Source organism: Sinohyriopsis cumingii, chromosome 10 (assembly GCF_028554795.1).
Source record: "Sinohyriopsis cumingii isolate HCF-2022 chromosome 10, ASM2855479v2, whole genome shotgun sequence".
Lineage (NCBI taxonomy): Eukaryota > Metazoa > Mollusca > Bivalvia > Unionida > Unionidae > Sinohyriopsis > Sinohyriopsis cumingii.
The window spans coordinates 30,792,924-30,802,296 of record NC_142970.1 but is presented as its reverse complement, the minus strand read 5'-3'; the positions used below and the strand labels follow the sequence as shown (position 1 = coordinate 30,802,296).

The window sequence follows — 9,373 nt, the reverse complement described above, 5'->3', positions numbered from 1 at the left end:
AATGAGACTGGTTCATCTTTCACGTTTTACTGTAAAAGCAGCTTCATATATAAAAAAGTGCAATAAAATTTATTTATTTCGCATCCTGTTTCTACAGATTTCCCAAAACATCATACTTAAAATATAGGAAAAACTATTTGGTGGAAGTATTCAAAATCTGCAGTATATTTATAACATTTCCACCAATTGTATTTTCCTATACTTTTAGTATGTTATTTTGGGGACCTTACCAAAAATGCTTTGTGCAAAAATCATTTTTATTGCGTTATACCTTGACCTTGCAGAAGATAAGTCTTGGACTACAATTATAGAAAGCACTCACTCCATGTTCATGGAATCAGCGGTTACGAAGTCGTTGAACTAAATGGATTAAAGTATAATATAATGACTTTGAGTACCTCTGTGGTGGACCAAAAAAATGTATTCATTTTTTCTATAAGTGGCTAATCCCCTAGCTTAGCTTTATTGTCAAACAACCGCATATGTACCGCATATTTAACCAGACATGCATTACCACGTCAGGACGAGGAAGAGACCGGTTATTACTTACTCATTCAGTACAACTAAGCACTAATTATAGGTAGCCAGTGAACAGGACCAGTACTGTACCCCATTTATAGTCACGTCCTTCACTTTGTACAGAAGTTTGTAGCTTTCAGTATAATTAAGCAGACGATCTTTATAAGACAGAGTACCTACAAATGGGGCCCCATCATGGGGACTAAGATTATTAATATACCGGTGCCTTTTAAGTACTTCAAAATGCAAATGCAGGATTTAATCGAAGGCCCAAAATCTCTGTCAAACAAACTAGATAATACTTTTTTGTAGACAGACTGAATGTCGGGCTATCCAACGTTTGTGCTCTGAATGGTGTTAGACAAATTTATCTGTTTTTACTATATATTTATACTTATATATTTCATATGGGTATTAATGGCAACACCAAATATCTCAACTGATTAGTGAATCTAAATGAAATGAGGAAATTTACTATATATATTCACTTTATAGTCCGATCCAAATACAAACTGCATATACACATATATGCCGTTGAATAATGAGCCGGAAGATCTGGGTCTATACAGTTTATTAGGAGTAATCAGTAGAATCAAACAATCTAGACCCTGATCTGCCGGCAGATTATGCAATGTCAGCTCATGGTCTATGTTGTCTGGAGTTGGATTCGTCTTATAAGTGAGTATGAACGGTATCATGGATGATACAACAGTATTGTGTTGTATTTCAGGTACATGTATCATATTTTTCGTTTTTTGCTTTCGTGAACTTATTTGTATGCTCAAGTCAATATACATGTTGAAATTTGCTTTTGTTGTTGTTGTTGTTGTTGTTCTAGGGTTTAACGCCATTTTTCAGCACAAGATAGGTTATACATGGCGGCCAGTATAACTGATGGAGGACGAACCCTGGAAAACCCAGGGAAGAACCACCGACCCACGAGAAGCTACTGGCTGGCTTTCCCACGTACCCACGCTAGCCGAGCCTTGGACTCGAACCCACGCACACGGAGGTGAGATGGCAGTGATCCGGAGCGGTGAGCGCTTTAGACCACTCGGCCACTCGGGGCCCCGAAATTTGCTTTTGTAATTATCTCGATAACCTTCTTAGAAAAAAGTAGTACAGAGTACAGTTACTCCTACTTATAAGGTATTGCATAGCATATGCTGCAGTTTGTATCAATTAATGAAAAATAATAGAAATTGGCTCGAATCGTTGGAGTAGGGATATGTGAGGGCAGGATGTTAGAAACGTAGGAGGGACTATCACCGTTACTGCAGATATCGGGGGGGGGGGGGCAGTTTTGTTGATCAAATTTGCCATTTAAAAATTCCATAAATTACATGAACACTGCACTTCTTGTTTTTTGTCATCCTTCTGTAAACGTTATTCCTCTTTGCTTCATATTGGTATTATATTCTTTGCTTAGATTCAGGCCCGGCCCTAGGATGTGCGGGGCCCAAGCCAGCAAGCGAAGAGAGCGTAATCATTGTGTGATTATACGGTAGAATATGGTAATTTCTGACAATGAGTGGGTCTTTAAACGTACTTCACACTGCTTCTTACTGTAACCAGTATAAGCACACCAGGTGTTTACTGGAGTGTTGACAATAGTTATTTGCTATTCAGGAGTGGGCAAACTACAGCCCGTTAGCTGCATACGGCCCGCCAAGGGTTTCCATCATTCGCACTGACTCTTTTTATGTTACTCTGTTTATCAAATAAATGTGCTTCTTTTGAAGTTTAAGTTTAAGTTTTCAAATATTAACAACATATTAACAACTGAAAATTAATTAGATGTTATTTAGAAAAACATTTTTTTGGGTGCTATTTCAAATATTAATTATTTTACTTAATGAACTATGCAGCCCGCAACAAGGTGTAAATTTGTGTATGCGGCACTTGCACTGGAAAGTTTGCCCACCTCTGTGCTGTATGAATATCGCTCTGATCTTAACTTGTCATAGTATGATTTAGCTTTTAAGGAGTCTCCGTCGTCATGACTGACATTCCCACCACGATGTTGCAGGTCGTACAAATAAAAATTGTATCAATTTATAACCATTGTTGACCTCTCTTGACCTTGTTCACATTTCAGTTCCTTCTGTCTACTCGCTACAGTCATTTGTAAACAATTGGATTTGTGGTTTTAACAATAAATAAAGAAGAAAAATGGACAACGCATTGCACAACCTGACATAGTTTCTATAATCAAACTGAGAGAGAGAGAGAGCAATTTCACTAGTTTTTATATGTAATGAAATCAGTACATTTATGCACCTTTTCAGGAAAAAAGTAGGTTTTCTTCAAACTAATTATTAAATAAACACTTGTTTAATCCCGTAAATAAATTCATGATTTAGCCATTGAGAAATATCACAAATAAAAATCCATGATCACTATTTCTTTTAACAATGTAGCCTAATATAATTTCTAGTTAAACTCCTAAACATTTTTTTCGACATCTCCAGTTTACCACTCAATTTACAACAAATTTAAACTACAACACGAAGGCTGAATGAAATGGACTGCATTTTATAATGTTAAAATTTTGATTTGGTTTGTGCTTATTGTCACGGCTACGAAGATATATTCCACGTGTGTAAGATCAGGGGATTATTGATCCCTTGCCGAGTTAGTCCCTTCGGGATCAGACAATTGTGGGTATTCGAAAATCTTACATTTCTAGATGATCTCATTTGGTAAAAGCAAATTAAAGCTCTTGTTGATTTCAAGAACAGAAAACAGTTGTTCTGTCTCTTCTCCATTATATAAATGAATATCACTTGTTGCTTCTTTCCGAAAGCACGTATCGCGGAACTGACCAAAGCTACATGGTTTTGATCCACTGTAGTTCAGCAGATGCACAGCTGATTATTTAGAACTGCTTAAAACTTTGCTTGATTCCTATACGTCTTTTTTTTTTTTTTTCGGGGGGTGGGGGAGGGATGTCTGACACAGTGAGCATGATGATGTCCATTAGTATCAGTGTAAACACGGTACTGGAATTGCAAGCCTGTAACTCCCTAAAACGGTGAGACACTGTATTTCACTGAAGTATTGTCGAATGGAACTTATATTTTAGGGTGCAGCTAAAAATCAATGACTTTCATCAGAATAATAATAATAATAATAATAATAATGAGGACTTTGTATAGCGCCTAATCTTTAGAAGCTCTAAGCGCTTTACAACAATGGACAACACCTATAAGATAAAAAACATCTAATGATATGATTGCAAAAACAAACACCATGAAATTAGAAAACATTAAAAAACAAATGCTGAGAATATTTAAGGTAGGAAACATTATTAGGTCTTTAAGTTTGTTCTTGCAGTCGAAATAAGTGAGTTTTGAGAGCCCTCTTGAATGTGATCACTGTGTCTTTGTGTCTAGCTTCAGTGGGCAATTCATTCCACGTTGCTGGGCCAGGGTATGCAAAAAGAGCGCTGTCCATCTGACTTTGTTTTCATAGTGGGAATAATGAGTATACGATTGTTAGAAGAGGAGCGTGAGTATCTTGCTGGTATTTACACATGGGTGAGGTCGGATAGGTATTTTGGACTAGAGTCCGACAGTGAAACGTAGCACATAGAACAAATTTTGTGTTTGATTCTGGATCGAATGGATAGCCAGTGTAGGGTACAGACCAGCGGGGAGGTGTGCTCTGATCATGGTACTCTAAGTATGATCCGAGCAGCTGTGTTTTGAACTTTTTGAAGTTTCTGGAATAGATATTGAGATGAACCAGGCAGAACTGAGTTACAATAGTCCAGTCTTGAAAGTACTAATGAACACACAAGTGTTTTACTGGCATCAACTGAAAGATATTTGAGAACTGAGCTGATGCGTCTCAGCTCAAGATATGCAGCCTTGCATATGTTTATGACATGTTGATGCATTGTGAGAGTACTGTCCAGAGTAACACCTAGGTTTCGTACTGATTGTGTGAACTTAATGTTGGTGCTGCTGATATTTATTGTTTGAGGTAAAGGATGTGAATGAGAAAGTCTTTCTGTTGAGATCAGAATGTCCTCAGTTTTATCATCATTCATCTGCAGCTTGTTACATGTCATCCATGATTTCACATCAGAAATGCACCTCTCTACACCTTGGATGGTAGCATCAACTTCAGTTGGGTGGCTAGATTTGTATATTTGGGTGTCATCAGCGTACAATTGGTGAGACACTGGATGATGATCTATGACACTCGAGAGCGACTGAGTGTACAGAATGAAGAGAACAGGTCCAAGAACAGATGTGGAACACCACAACATAGATCAACTGGGCTGGAGTGTATTCCATTTGCAGATACAATTTGTGTCCTGTTGACTAAGTAGGACTTGAACCACAGTAAGGCTGTATCATGAATGCCAAATACATGCTGGAGACGGTGAAGTAATATATCATGGTCTATTGTGTCAAATGCTGCAGACAAATCAAGGAGGGTGAGGACTGTAATCTTTCCGCTATCCAACGCAGAGAGAATGTCATTAACTACATTTAGAAGAGTAGTTTCAGTACTGTGGCAAGGGCGATATGCAGATTGTACATTGCTAAAAAGACTGTTTAAATTTAGATGAGATACAAGCTGGGATAGAACAACCTTTTCTAAGATTTTTGAAATGAATGGGAGATTAGAAACTGGGCGGTAGTTCTTTACATCGTTATGGTCTAGTGTTGGTTTCTTCAGCAGAGGCTTTACAATGGCAGTTTTGAAAAATGATGGGAATTCCCCGGATGAGAGAGAGGTATTAATAACATCAGTTAGTGAAGACAATACTGGATCTAAGCACTCAAGCAGCAGTGATGTTGGAATTTGGATCAAGTTCACATGACCTTGGTGCACTCTTCATCACGACTGTAGGTACGAAATCCATGGAGACAGGTACAAATGCTGCTAATGGTTGCCGCTCAAATTCTGTATCCCAACTCTGTATGACGAATCAATTGAAACTGTGGTGTCAAGCTTATCTCTAATGGTTCGTACTTTGTCACGGAAGAAATCTGAAAACATGTCCGAAAGGTCGACTGGAGAGAAGGTAGTTGGAAGTGGTTTTGATTTGTTCCTTGACATTAGCTTGTTAGTAATCTCGAAGTAGTGTAGTGGGCTGATTTCGCTGCATGGACTATATTTGTGACATTCTTCTTAGAGGTTTCATAGATTTGCTTATGAATAGTGAGTCTGGTGGAAAGCCAAAGCCTCTCAGCTTTACGGCGGTCTCTTTTAGCAGTGCGAAGCTAGTCTCTAACACTGCTATACCATGGATAACACTTTTGAATTGATACTTCGCACTTGGTAGCTGGGGCATCTTTGTCAAGCAATGAACGCAGGCAGTTATCGAGTTGTTCTGCGGTAGGAGGATAGCAATTTGTTAAGTTAGCTTCGATGTCGTGCATTAGTTTGGTTCTATTTATCATATGGAGGTTTCTCTTAGTAGCAGATAAAGGTGGAGGGTTAGGGACTGATACGTCAAGATGGCATATAATGCAGAGGTCATGGGATACCAAGGCGGACTGTAGAATGTTATCATCAGGTCTATGAAGAATCCAGTCTAAAATGTGACCGTGTTTATGGATGAGTTGGTTAACTGACTGTTTCATGTTGAAAACATTAATAGAATCTATGAGTTTTGATGTATTTGGGACAGTCTAAGTGAAAGTTGAAATCTCCAAGAATAACCAGGTTGCCACCTATCGAATTTCCATAGTCCAGGAGATTCGGAAACTGCTCCAAAAAGAGAGAGTCGGCCAGCTTGTTTAATGGGCAGACAGAATTTGCTGAAAAGATTGAAGATGCCTATGTAAATAAGGCAAAGACACTACGACATAGGATTTAAAGGGACGTGGATCATGCCCAAGTGAACAAACAACTGCCATTTTTTCTGCGAACCTTTGCTACTTTCCAGGCCAGCTTGATCACTTTACATGACTACCCGACTGACTTCGAAACTACTTTGAAAAACGGTTCCTGGATGTGGACCTGCTGCAGGACTTGGAAAGTAATCAGTTGGTGTGAGTGTGCAAAACGACTGTATCCACTCAAAATAACAGGTTTGGTAAATTTGTATACCAATTTGTACATGTATTTGCCTCATTTTATTTCACTGCTGCCTTATCAAAAACCTATAAGAATACTGTATATACTTACATATATCTCACCCATTTATCAACAAGATATGTCCTGATTTGACATTGTATTATTTGCTGGCAAACCAGGTCCATGTTGTTAGCTCGACTGGTTAGTCGTAACAACAAAATTGACCCAGATCTACTTACGCATTATGTGGTATCAGATCATTGTCTATGATGTCTGTGGTTGAATCTAATTTTTACACAAGTATAAAGTGTGGTATTCAAGATTTGTATAAGCCATGAGAATTGAAATGGGTGGCATCCGTCATGTAAAAATTATTATATTTCATAATTTTAGCAGCATTTAACCCAAGCTCAGCATTTCTTTTAAATAAATGGTATTCAGTAAAACAAAATTTTATGAAAATGGAAATTTCAGCCTTGCTAGTTTATGTTATATGTACATACTGCATGTATGGTCATAGAGAAGCTTGAAAATCAATTGCACACTGCATGTAAGGTCATAGAAAAGCTTGAAAATCAGTTACACGCTGCATGCATGGTCATAGAGAAGTCTGAAAATCAATTACACACTGCATGTATGGCCATAGAGAATCTTGACAATCAATTACACACTGCATGTATGGCCATAGAGAAGCTTGACAATCAATTACACACTGCATGCATGGCCATAGAGAAGCTTGAAAATCAATTACACACTACATGTATAGCCACAGAGAAGCTTGAAAATCAGTTACACGCTGCATACATGGTCACAGAGAAGTCTAAAAATCAATTACACACTGTATGTATAGCCATAGAGAAGCATGACAATCAATTACACACTGCATGTATGGCCATAGAGAAGCTTGAAAATCAATTACACTCTGCATGTATAGCCATAAAGAAGCTTGACAATCAATTACACACTGCATGCATGGCCATAGCAATATTTAATCCGTATGACAACTAATAGTTATTTTTTTTAAAACGGGCTTCAAAACTGTTTTGAACCAATGCAAATAATGAATTTAACCAAAGGCATTTGTTCCTATCTTTAGTAGGTTGTTTCAATGAAATTTATCTTCCTCATTACCAGGAGATGGTAATTGTGTCCTAATGCAGTCTTTCTGGCTCTATGGACCATTGATGATACACAAGAACTTTTGAGGAGACTGTTTTACTTCGCAATATCAACTGACCCAACGGCGGCCTTTAAACGCCGATGGCAGTTTTACCATAGGTCAAACCAAGATGGAGGAGCTAATTTGCGGCTGAATACATCTGTATGAATAGTATTTCATGTATAATTTTGACTTTCTTATTTTTTTAATGAGCTATCAGTAGAAGAGTCAGAAAATCTGTAAGTGTAAAATGCGCTTGCCATCAAAGGGGTAGGTACTATAAGGCCTCTTTTTAGCCCATAAATTCAAAATTTTCTAAAACGTTATTTAACTGACAATATCATGACAATAAATTATCAGCATTTGAAAAACGCAGGTGACTATATTATTTTATTCCAAAACTATATGCAGAAGCAAATTTGCATCTGAAAACATGTATGTGCATCTGTACGCAGTGGCGTCGCTAGGGGGGTGCGGGGGGTGCGGACCGCACCGGGTGACACCATCTCAGAGGGGTGACACCAAAATGAAAAATTGCAAATTTTACAGAGCACACACTGCTCGGTCTAGTCGAATTTCATAAGATGATAACCGATCATAGTTAAATACATGACTAGCAGGCACAGCAGTGGCGTCGCTAGGGGGATGCGGGGGGTGCGGACTGCACCGGGTGACACCATCAGAGGGGGTGACACCAAAATGACATTACTAAGGATTCTGTATGGTCTGTTACGGAAGGAGGACCATGGGGTGACACCATGAGCTACCGCACTGGGTGACACCAACCCGAGTGACGCCACTGTCTGTACGTACAGTATTACGTACTCATTCATTCATTTATTAAATATTTATTTTAATGTTCTTTTTGACAGTTAGGGCTTTCAGTAGAAAAGCTAAAATTGTATAACTGTAAAATGGACATGGCATCAGATAGGAGCTTATTACAGGAGAATTACAGTTATTTTTCTTTCAGCTGATTATACCATTATAATTTTGTTACCATTAGTCCATAGTTTTGATCTGATTTCACTCACTGAATCTGGATTTATTTAATCAAAATCTCATTCAAGCTTCTAGGTGAGCAGGATACTGCATATTAATGAGGTGATCTTTGAATTTTTTTTAGCTGTGCTTGTTACCACGCTGGGATCACATTTCATTTCCAGCTTTGATCAGACTTGGAATATATGTTTATATCATTAAGACCTCTGATAAATTTGATAATGAACACGTTCCAGTAATGTTATTAATTACTTATATTATATATAAACACCCATATTTGTTTTATGTATGTCATGGCTGCCAAACAATAGGTCGTGAGTTCGAAACTCGCGGCAGCATACCCATTTTTGTAAAATTTTTTGTATTTTTATGTTCAAACTTTCCTTTAAATTGCTCATCTCAATCTTATGTTCGCGTTCTAGGACGGGCAATTGCTTGTAGTCTCCGTATGTTGGATGAATTCAATTATGAACAAAATGTACACATGTAATGAGGGAATTTTGCATCTGATTGGCTAAGCTTGTTACCTCCCTTGCGACCCAATTTCAATCTGAGTTTGTTCCATCCTAAGCTTGTGTTGTTTCGTCATAAATTGGTTTTATAATAAGTGAGATATGTGCATCTTATTTATGGGTTACCTTGCATTCGATTTGC

At 37.9% G+C, this 9,373-nt stretch overlaps 1 long non-coding RNA gene across 2 annotated transcripts in view; it reads right to left on the bottom strand.

The window, feature by feature from the left end:
• LOC149789834 (uncharacterized) overlaps nt 1-9,373 on the bottom strand; it is a 192,276-nt gene that overhangs the window by 151,238 nt on the left and 31,665 nt on the right. The window lies entirely within an intron of this gene.